The sequence below is a fragment of the Chamaea fasciata genome, unplaced genomic scaffold (assembly GCF_029207755.1).
Source record: "Chamaea fasciata isolate MVZ Bird 193981 ecotype frontalis unplaced genomic scaffold, bChaFas1.0.hap1 SCAF_7, whole genome shotgun sequence".
Taxonomy (NCBI): Eukaryota; Metazoa; Chordata; class Aves; order Passeriformes; family Sylviidae; genus Chamaea; species Chamaea fasciata.
The window spans coordinates 56,220,812-56,231,798 of NW_027094092.1; the positions used below are offsets into that span (position 1 = coordinate 56,220,812).

At 45.3% G+C, this 10,987-nt stretch overlaps 2 long non-coding RNA genes across 2 annotated transcripts; one reads left to right on the forward strand and one right to left on the reverse strand.

The window, feature by feature from the left end:
- The first annotated feature begins 571 nt into the window (after nucleotides 1-571).
- Nucleotides 572-5,640, forward strand: LOC136292788 (uncharacterized). Its single transcript, XR_010721962.1, has 3 exons — nucleotides 572-644; nucleotides 4,686-5,083; nucleotides 5,217-5,640. It is a non-coding gene; the product is annotated as an uncharacterized lncRNA (long non-coding RNA).
- Nucleotides 4,974-6,249, reverse strand: LOC136292787 (uncharacterized). The gene is made up of 3 exons (XR_010721961.1): nucleotides 6,100-6,249; nucleotides 5,948-6,007; nucleotides 4,974-5,595 (listed from the first exon to the last, which is right to left on the reverse strand). It is a non-coding gene; the product is annotated as an uncharacterized lncRNA (long non-coding RNA).
- Between the last annotated feature and the right edge of the window lie 4,738 nt (nucleotides 6,250-10,987).

The following is a 10,987-nucleotide window of genomic DNA, read 5'->3' on the forward strand; positions in this document are numbered from 1 at the left end:
CTCAGGGTTTGGTGGGCAGGGAGCAAAGTGGTCTGGGTGAGCATCTGGAGGGACACTGGAGCTGAGGAGGCCCTGGCAGAGCTGATGCTCATGCAGGTGAGGACAAGGGCAAAGAGGGGGAAATGTGGGTGTGAAGAGCAATGAAGTCCTGGCAGGGCCAGGGCTCAGGTGGAGGGTAGCTGATGCAGGGCCACACTGCTGCTCCAGGATGCATTTCTGTCTTTTCCCCACCACCACTAGCCAGGTGGCCTTCACATCTCCTCTGCATCACACTGGTACTTATGGGAAGCATAAATCCCAGCTTAAATGAGCTGATGGAGTTGCAGAGCAGTCTGGGAAAAGGTGTATAGCTGGTTATCAGTGGGCTGGCTGGAGCTAGCACAAGGAGCCCTGGTTGATGGATCAGGGAAGGGGAGAGCAGGCAGACCACAGGCTGCAGCTTCTGGCAGCTCTGCCCACATGGGTGAGCATGAGACAGGATTTTGTTTGAGCTGATCTAAGTGGGGCAGTCACAGCAGGGTGATCCCAGCCTGAGCTGCCTCAGCTGTGCCCTCTCCTTCCAGGTTCAGTGATGAGAGGTCACCAGAGTGAGTCAGCTCAGCCAGAAGATCCAAGAGAAAGCTCCTAGGAAGCCTTTCTTTACAGTGAGTATGGTCAAACACTGGAACAGGCTTCCCAGAGAGGCTGTTGATGCCCCCAGCCTGTCAATGTCTAAGAGGCATTTGGACAATGTCCTTAATAACATGCTGTAACTTTTGCTCAGGCAGTTGGATGAGATGTTCCTTGTAGGTCCCTCCCAACTGAGACATTCTATTCCATTCTCCTCTTCTGTGGAGGCACTTTCTGGAATGCTTCTGATCAATCAGATCAGCTTACTGAACAAATTCATCCCGTGGACACGTCAACACTAGATACAATGCAAAGGGAGTAATCTTAAGTGTGTGATTTTGCGATGTGGCCCCAGCCCCTGAGGTGTGTTCTCTGTCCCTGGTCCCCTCCCCATCACACTCTGGCTGGGCAGGACTGTGGTGCTGGCACTGGTACCCACTGACCATGCAGCCACCTTGTACTTCAGGGACCTGAACCAACCAAATGCTCATTTCAAGACACAAAAATAGCTTTCAGGCTGGGCTGGTTGAGCACCCTGGCAGACTGTGCTCAGAGCACCAAAGGGAGGGATGGGGGAACTGGCTGTGCTGGTGTTTGATGCACCGAGCTGCTCCCCAAAGCCACCCCTCCAGTGTGACCTTGCAGCAGGAGCTGCAGGGCCAGCAGGAGGCAGGAACTGCTGCTGCCCAGCAGATGAGCAGTGAACTGTCCAGTATAGCCTCACGCAGCAAGATGCAGCACAGACCTCCAGATGTTTCACCAACCCCAGCAAAAAGCCAGGTCAAGGTCTCTCCAGGCAACACAAACCAAGCTGCAGGCAGATGTGCACGAGCAGGCTGCATTTCTATAAAAGAACACGATTTTAGGATGAAACTGAGCTCTTGCTAATGCAAAGGAAGGTAAGCTGGGTGTGGGAGAGAGTGTGCTTGCTGGATAGTGAAACAATTTATCTCCAAGTGCCTTATGGGCCCCCAAGAGAGCCCTGTGTGACACAAAAATTCTGTTATTCCACTACCACCATGGACTCAACCAGAATGTAAATCTCTCTCAAGTTCAAAGTATTATTCCATGCTGTTTCAATAACAAAGTTCACTGCATCATTTTGCTCCGTGCTCTTTATTCACTTCAGACAAGTCCAAAAATGAAATGGGATCAGGGCAAGAGGCCAGAGCTGAAGTTGCTCATAGCTGATGTTTAGTTTGTGCTATTAAACGTTCATTTTTGGTTCTACAGCTGACAACTTTGGGGATCCATTGTAGTTACAATGTAATGAATAAGCTGAATCCAGAGATGTAGCTGCAGAAGGGTAATCGCCTCCTGTGCTTTGTATTTAGAGGAGCTGATTAACTGTACATTTCAGGGAAGGACTGAAGTGATGAATTTTAACAATGACAAAGTTCAACAATCAGGAAATCTTAATTTAAAATATCTATCTGCTATTTTAAATTTCTTCTTTGCACTGGTTCTCTGCAGTCATTCCAATTTTTAAAGGAAGATTAAGTTTAGAGGCTGTCGGAATTAATTAGATGTGACTAACCAGGAGGGCACCTGTGGCTTTTACTTATTCACGTATATGCATTTATTCAGATTCCTAATTATATTTTAATAAAACTATTAGAAATGGTGAATAGTGCTTCTTTTTTAACATGATTATTCTTCTCTTAGGTCAAGTTGGGTTGCAATAAAAAATGAGTATAGGAGTGCTTTAAAATTTGATTTTACTCTATGAAATAACTGAATACATACAGGAAATGACACATAACTTACATTAAAAAAAAATAAAGCTAACTCATTCATTAAATAAAGGAGCTTTTCCTGTAATTAAATTTGGAGGGTTTTTTCTGGATTTCAAGAAGTGCTAACTCTCACCCTCAGCCTTCTTCCTTTCCTAGGCAAGAGGAAGAAAACAAGTTTCCTTCTTTTTTCAATAGTCAGTGAGTTTCTTGAGCTGTCCTTAGCCAGGTAATCAAATAAACTGGAAATAAAAATACTCTTTCTGCCCCAGCAGACCAGGTTCTTGTCAGATCCAGAACTCTGCCTGATGCCCGTGCTGGCTGCTGGACCCTTCAACCTGGCAGAGCACCTGAGGGTCATATTTAATCATAAATAGCCCTATTTCCAGCAGAATAAATACAATTAAACAACTCCAGTGACCAGAGTGGCCGTTTGGATGGAGGGCAGTGCCAGGCGCTCCCATCAGTGCGACAGATCCTCCGAGCGATGCCGAAAGCGTTTTGGTGCAAATCTCCTCTGGAAAGTGTGTGGTCCAGGTGCCGGCTGACAGGAGCATCACCACCAGCCCCACTGAAGCCTGGCTAAATGAGGGAGCCTCATTAGAGGCTTTTAATCAACCCCCGGTGATTTGCAGGGGGGACGCTGACATCTAGTGGGGAGTCCCCGTTACTCTGGCAGCCGGCAAAGAGTCTTTGGAAGGGATTTTTGCAAGCAGGAACCACCATTATGGTTGGAGAGGCACCAATAATGAACAGTTTCAAAGTCACTATAAATGACTTATGTGGCCCCCCAGTTTCTGGGGCAGAGCTGATACCCACCCTGTTGTTTTCCAGTCTGTTTTAAGCATTAAGGAGTCAAAGCTCCTCAAACTGGCCTTAAAATTGAAGCGTTAAAGCAGCAGAAGGAAGGGATCTTGCTGTCGAGCTTAACTCTGTTTTGGATTACAACCTATTTTGCAGTACAGAGATCAATGCTGCCCGCTTACATAAACACTGAGCAGGGGCATGTGCTGGATATTGCTGCTCCACAATCATATCTGACAATCCCTGGGAAAACAAGAGAAATCAGAATTTTTATGTCTGTAGTCTGTGCCTCTCCCTCTGCTTCTAAAGGACAATTTGCCAATAAGTTGAATTTAGAAGAGAAGTTAAAGGAGGAGGTGTTTCCTTAGAAACCTGAAAAGGCAATAGCCAGTTTCATAGCCCTGATTGATAAGAACAAAGATATCAAAGGGAATGATAAGCCTCCCACGGTTTAGAAACAACTGTGAGATAAAGGTGGGAGAGACCATGATGGGCTACAGGAAAAACCTGCTGCTGCAAGAGCCAGCAAGAAGAGGCTGAACAACCAGGGGAGCTGTGCTTTTAAGGTTTATTTTGCTTTTAAATTCAAAGTGGATGAGGTCTACCCATACGCATTCTGTTTGAAAAATGCTATTGCATGTCATGAAAAATCCTTTAGACTGTAAAGGTTAAATCCCTCCAAGAGCTAACTTTCCTACAGGAGACATGGGGACAGAAGCAGCTTCCAGGGGCTCCCCCAGGAGAGGGGCAGCAAGGCAGTATTGACAGGGTTGCACAGGCCCACAAACCACAGTTTTGAGCATGAATCAGAAACATGTGAAAACTTTACCTTTCCAGTTTTGAATTATAAGACCTGTAATCAAACAGGACATATTCTCAGGCAATATGTAGAAGAGAATGTCTAATCTTGATTGACTTCATTGACTCAAAGAAATTTGTTAAAAACAAGCGATTCTTATGGCTGCAAAGAAAATTTACGAAACATGACCAGGTTTTGATAAAGAAAAAAATGTAATCAGGACCTTAAATGATAAGGTTGGTTACACAGAGAGCTAAAGCATTCCTCAGTTTAGGATTGTTCATTAAAACCTAACACTAATAGGGAACTCTCTATTGTTCAGGATTGCTGTAGTGCTCAGCCTAAATCTCAGGGTAAATACTTGACTCATGTTTTCTGCTCTGGGAGTGTATTAAACAGGCAATAGAGCTGCTCCCCAAATAAAGGGTCTTGTGTCACACAGTATCCCTTTCAGCTGCTGCAGAAATCTCGCAGACCCCGCAAGGCTCCCTGCCTGACTTGGCTGGAATAGCAGGACTTGGATGCAGAGGGATGATGAATCTCTCATCCACACAGCACGGATGAAAAAGTGGAAAGCTGGAGTGCTTTTCTGAAGTGATTTCCACTGTGGCAGCTTCTGTTTAAGCAAAGTGTCTTCTTGAGCAGCTCCCAGTATCTCAAGTTATTGTGGTCATACAACAGTATTTTACTCATTACATTTCATTACCTTTTTTCCCCCTCTCTTTTGTTTGCCTTTGCAGTTTGGAGCTTTGTTAAAGCTTTATTGGGACCCTAAATTGAAACTCGGCAAAGCTAGTCACAGACAAAGAAAAGCTGCAGCTGGAGAGAACAAACAGTAATCCCTGCCAGCACCAAGCTGTGTTTGCTCAGTAGAGTGGACTACATGGGAACAGCGATGTGCATTGAACAGGCAATCACGTCTGCACTTGGCTGCCTGGGAGGATTCTCTTCCAGCCTCCAATGCCGGATCTGGAGACTGAAAATCAATTCCCAGCAGTGCCTCTTTGACCAGACAGTATCAGTATTACAGACCCACCATATATGCTTTTGTATTTACTTTCTCCTTTGAAACACCCAGACAAGACACACCAGCACCAACCCGAGGGCTTGTGGGCAACAGCACTGTGCTGTGGCTAACGTGAGTATGGAGGTGACAAAGCTGCTGTCACCTTAGGTGTGCCAGCTCATGTCACGGCTTCCCAGTAACCTTGAATGTTACTGATGTTCCTTGTTACTGACATTGTTACATCCAATGCCTCCCTGTTCCACAGCTCTTTCCTCTTCACACCCACAGAGATGTCTGAACTCAGTGCTGGGGCTCAGGAAACCTCCTCCAGTCTCCAATCAAGGTGATGAAGCAGCAGTGCTCCTTTTTTACCTATTTACCAACGGTGGGTTATTTTCATGCCCACCATGCACCCATAAAGCACAAATCAGTGCAGTATAAGCAGAAGGCAATGGAAGCAGAAGGGTTCATTTCCCAGCTGTGTAGTCAGGGCTGTACAGAGAAGTGCTGATGTGCAGCTCCCAAGGTCCAGGCCCCTTTAATCCATCCTTTCTCAAGGTTTGCAGTAGTTTATTATGGATCTGTAGCTTACAGGTTCACAGAATCACAGAATGGTGACCATACTGGGTCAGCTGGTCCAGCCTCTGCCCAAGTAGGGAAATACAGGTCATGCCTGTGTTCTTGCTATCCTTGTTAAGCAGCACTTTGCAACAAAATTAGAGTCATAGAATCTAATTTAGAGTCATAAAATCTAAGGTTGGAAAAGACCTTTAAGATTATCAAGTCCAACTGTGAGCCCAGCGCACCACTGTGTCCCCAAGTGCCATATCCACACACTTTTTGAATACTTCCAGGGATGGTGACTCTACAACTGGTGATACCATTGATTTGAACAGGCTCCTACATGACCATTTAAAAGCTGAGGGGTGCAACGCAGAAGCACCAGGTGAAATTTGCAGATAGACAGAACTTATGCTTTAAAAAAATTGAAATTACCTGATTCATTGAATAACAGTTAGAACACTTGGACTGTGGAAGGGCAGCAAAGAAACTTCCCTGAAAAACTAGACAGTGGGGTTGTAACAGCTTGGCTTAAGAAGTTTTGGGTAACTTCTTGCAGGTTCTACAGCTGTGCAGGATGTCCAGACCTGTGGGAAGTGCTCAAGGAGGGAGTCCATGGAGATTTCAGCTGCTGCACCCCTGGAAATCTTTACCAAACTGAAAGGTTTTAACCAGAGACAAGCAGTGCATGTGTAGCAGCCTCGAGTCCACCTATAAATTCCAGCCGTTTCAGGCATTCTGGCCCAACCCCCACACCCAATCACCCTAATTAGCCTCCTGTTAGCTTTAATAAACATGGAGAGCCCAATATGAGTGCCCTGGGAGGCGTGTGTGCCTTCTCACACGTGGGTTTCTCTTTACCTTCATCTGGAAAGCTGGGTAATTTACACCAAGCTATGTGTAATGTTTGTGCACACAGTCTGGGAATGCTGCTCCTCACAACCCTACACATGGGGCACGTTTCCAAAATTTCCTTCCTGCATCCCTTTTACCTTTCGTCCCAGATTTCTAACCTCCTGGTTTAGGTTTCTCTTTGCCCACACTGTGCCTGCCTCAAGGGTGCCTCAAAGGCGTATGGTGGCCAAGTATTGCAAAAAGAGGAAATTGTTGTCTTCAGAACAACACCCCAGAGCTTGGAGCAGACCTCACATGGCAGTTGTTGGGTTGGTTGTCCTTGCTCCCTACTCCCACATCCTGACCTCCCTGGCTGCCAAGCTCCATGTCCACTGGGGCAATGTTGGTGCTTGCAGGTATTTTCCTACATGTCTTTGCTCCCCCTCTAGCTCAGCAGATGCAGTTCTGTCAGTTCACATTCACAAATGCTGTGATTTATTTGATGCACAGATCGGCACATTCGCGCATTTACTACAGGCAGTAAACCTCAGGCCTGGCGTGTATTTGCAGATGCATTTATGTAATTAAACATTTAGGGGTAATTACTCTAATTGCCTAGCTTGGCTTGTTAAGCCTCCCATTCTGAAGATGAGATTCATTTACCTAAAGAGGCTTCATTTTCACAGTCCCCTTCATTCATATCTGTCCCTTATACAGCTGAGGGCTTTGCCATACCCCCTTTCCCTTATTTGAGAGGTAAGCAGTGACTAAGGGCTGCTGGATCCTCACAGTTGGATGCACGTGTTACACAGGGGCTGCAGTCAGGGGTGTGCTGGTGTGTTTGTTGGCACAGTCCCACAATTTCCAGCAGTTTTCTAACCCAGCTGTAGCCTGGCATGGTCACCCCCCTCTCTCTCCCTGCACTCAACACCCAGCCCAGGCTGCAGAGCCCTGTGAGGCTGTTCAATCTGTGTCTGCATCCTTGTCGGAGCAAATCCCTCGCGTCTGCAGAGCTCCTTGGTCTGTGTGTGCACAGACGAATCTACAAAGGAGAGAACACTCTGCTTTGAGCACAAAGACCTTGGTGTTATAAACCCCAAACCTCAGCATGTGGGCTGTGACTTCCCATTTTGACTATTTAGATAAGAGCATGCTGCCTGTTCTATTGCTCTTTACACAGGCTCAGGTTTAATCACGGATGTGCCAAAGGGAGATATGCCTTCATTCTTGCAATAACTCTGTGCTGCTTGCACTGAGCTGAAGGGTCTTGAAGGAATGGATCTGTTGGAATAATCCCCAAGCACTCTCAGCCTTTCTGAAGAGACAGACTTACTCTGGGTGTGGCTCATGCAGTGCCCAGATCAGCCCTAACCAGCAGCCCTTTGCTAGAGGGGGAATTTTTGTTTCCCCAGATTGAATGGCTTTCCCAACTCTTTTCAGCACATGTAGAAATTATTCTCAGAAAAATCACCAATGGATACAGACCAGAGATATGGATAACCAGTCCTCAGCTCTGCATATGCACTGACTTGTCATGCCTCAAAGCTATGACACAATCAAAATTAAAATAAAAAATTACGGATGGGTGTTGTCTTTATAACCTTTCTTCTCTTTCTGGGCTCTAGGCAGCTGGGCTTCTAGCAACTCCTACATTTATTTGGACAGGTGAAAAGAAAAATGAGGCAAACTCATTCATCCTCTTAATTCTCTGAAATAGCTCTTAATGAGATGCTATTGTCTACACAACACATATGAAACAGGCAATGATCCAACACAAAGTTTCATGATGCTGTCCTTTGGAAAATTTATCTAATTTGCATGTGGGTTTCGTGCATCCACAATAGACATTCCAGACTTCCACGAATAATAATAACACCCTTTAAAACATGCCAAGGCACGGTGTCCCAGCATGAGAACAAACCTTTCCTCGGAATTCAGAGGTAGCTGCTCCTGCCTGGCACCATGTCCCTGTACCACTAGGTGGCTTTTCCACCCCACAGTTTGTACCTCTTTCCCCAAAGTCACTACAAGTGCGGGAAACTGCTCCTAAGTGCAATCATCAAACCGCTGGGAAAGACAGAACAAAGAAAGCTACGGCATCCTTAAGCAGATGAGCTCTTAAATTCCCGTAGTTTTACAGCGAAATCTTTACAAATCCCTTATCTGTTCTTCTAATGCTTAGCTTTGACTTTGTTACAGTGGACTTATTCCCAGATTTTGGGTATCCTAAGGTGTCTGCTCAGACACATTTCTGTGTAGCTATGGAAGTTTGCAAAATAGTGCATCTGTCGAACTTTATAATAGTCATTTTTGTAATTCATTAGCATAAACCAATTAGTAACACAGAATCAGGATGTGTATTTGTTAATGCAAAGCATTGCCTCACCACGTCCTCAGGAAGAGTAAATCCAGCTTTGTCTTCTCAGACATTTTACTCCTTTTTTTTAATTTAACCATTTTAATTACAGATCTTTGCTCACACCTAAACACTGCAGATATCTGGCTATGGATAGGATCTTTTTCAAGTAGCACGCAGTGTCTGAAGTTTTCTCCAGAAAGAAAAGCCCTGAGGGGCTCATTGACTGTGTACAGAATAGTGCAGGGGGAAGAAAGAGGGTCACAAATCCACAGCAGTGTTAAAAAAAAAAAATACATGCACACCCGTCTCCCCTGAGTTTTTGTTTAAGTTGGGCCATGTTGAATGGAATGTATTTTATTTGAAGCACAAAGGAGCTGAGTTGGGCAGAGACAGACCTAAAAGATGTTAGAGATTTGGCAGATGAACTCAAGATTTGCATTTTTCATTCATTTCAGACTTTCCTTCCTTTCACATATTTAACTCCTGTTTCCTGCTACAAAAATGGTCATATATTCACTGTAGAGACACCATGGAGCTGTCTCCTGACAAGTGCCCTTCAGTGGTGTGAAAAGTTGCACCAACAGCTCTTTCAGGTAGAACACGTGAAATTCACATGTAAATTTTAGGGGGGGGGGGCTAATCCTGCAACTAATCTAACACACAGGATGTAAGATCTGAAAGAGGAAAGTCAACTATTGATGAAAAGGCTGGAGAAGGCTCCTGCTTTGGAAAACAGCAGAGTCTCATTTGGAATACCTGTGTAAAGCTGGTTCCGATCTCCAGATGTTCAACAAAGATGGACACAGCTGGGCAAGAGGTTGAGACAAACACACCTGGAGCTGCTCTGCACTGGTGCAGCTCTGTGTGCTCTTGGTTGCCAGGTCCTGATTTGTGCTGCTTGGATCCAAGTCTCTGCACTGATTGTAGCAGCCAGCTTTTCCCACCAGCTGGTTTTCAATACACAGCTTTCCCAGAGGCCCTGGATTTCTGAGGGAAGAGGAAGATCATAGTTAAATTAATTGGAGAAAACTGGTGCTGGGTAAAAGCTGCACCAGGGGAGGTTTGGGGTGAACATCAGGAGGAATTTCTTCACAGAAAGAGTTAAGCATTGGAATGGGCTGCCCAAGGAAATGGTCGAGTCACCATCCCTGGAGGTGTTCTAGAAACAACGGGATGTGGCATTTGGAGCCATGGTTTAGTTGACAAGGTGGTGTTTGGGCTCAGTGATCTTAGAGGTCTTTTATACCCTAAATGAATCTGTGATTCTGCAGTAATATAACTGAATAAATAAAGCAATTAGAAATATGTGATGCTTTTTTTCATTATACAAGCACCTTTCAAGCCACCTTTATACAGCATAAGTGTCCATGATATAATCCAACTAAAAGCTGTGTTATCACAGTAGCCTGGTGCTGATTCAAAGTCAATATCCTCTGCTCCCAGAGGCTTTCTTGCTGGAGCTTGGCACCACATGGATGCAGGAACCCAGCTTTTGGTGGGCACAGAGCATGGGCAAGAGCCATCTGTGTTACCTCAGTGTAGGTGCATGTCTAAGCTGATCTTTAGGTTACAGTTATCCTAATCAAAATTAAGTTTTGATTTTTCACGCTCAGACAGATGTATCATAATCTGTGCTTTTGCTTTGGCCTGGCACAGTTTGGAGCTCTGAGTGCTGGCAGAGCCTCCTGGCCAGTGAGTGCCTCAATTTGTGGCTTCACTTGCTGAAAGGCACTGGCCGAGTGGTAAACCTCTGAACAACCTCTGATCTCTTGGCAGTCCCTCAAGCTGTATTATCTCTGCAAACATGCACTTCCCCTAATCTCTGTATAATCTTCTCCCAACAGAGTAATTAAAAATCAGTTCCATGTCTTTTCCTTAGCTTCTTCCAACTCTGCATTTTGCAGCCTCCCCTCCTCGTGCCAACACTCCGTGAATTTTGTCCTGTGACTTTATTTTTTCTAATCAAACTCTTAGCTTACTTGTCAACTCTGCTCTTTATACAGAATGTTTTTCAGGTGAAATGCTCTCTTTCCTCCTCTTCACCTCGTGGAGATTTATTCATGTGGCTGAAGAGTCCTTGTGGAAGCAAGCTCTGATCCCAGCTCTGCATTGTTTTCAAACACTCTCCTCCATGAAGGTCTGTCATCTCTTCTTACCTCACTGTGCCCACAGGCTGGAGCAGACAGCTGTGGTGCATGAGCAGTGAGAGGTGAAGTCTTTTCCCCAGAGCTGTTTCCTGCCGTGCTGCAGCTGTGGATGCACAAAGGGATTTCAGCAGGGTG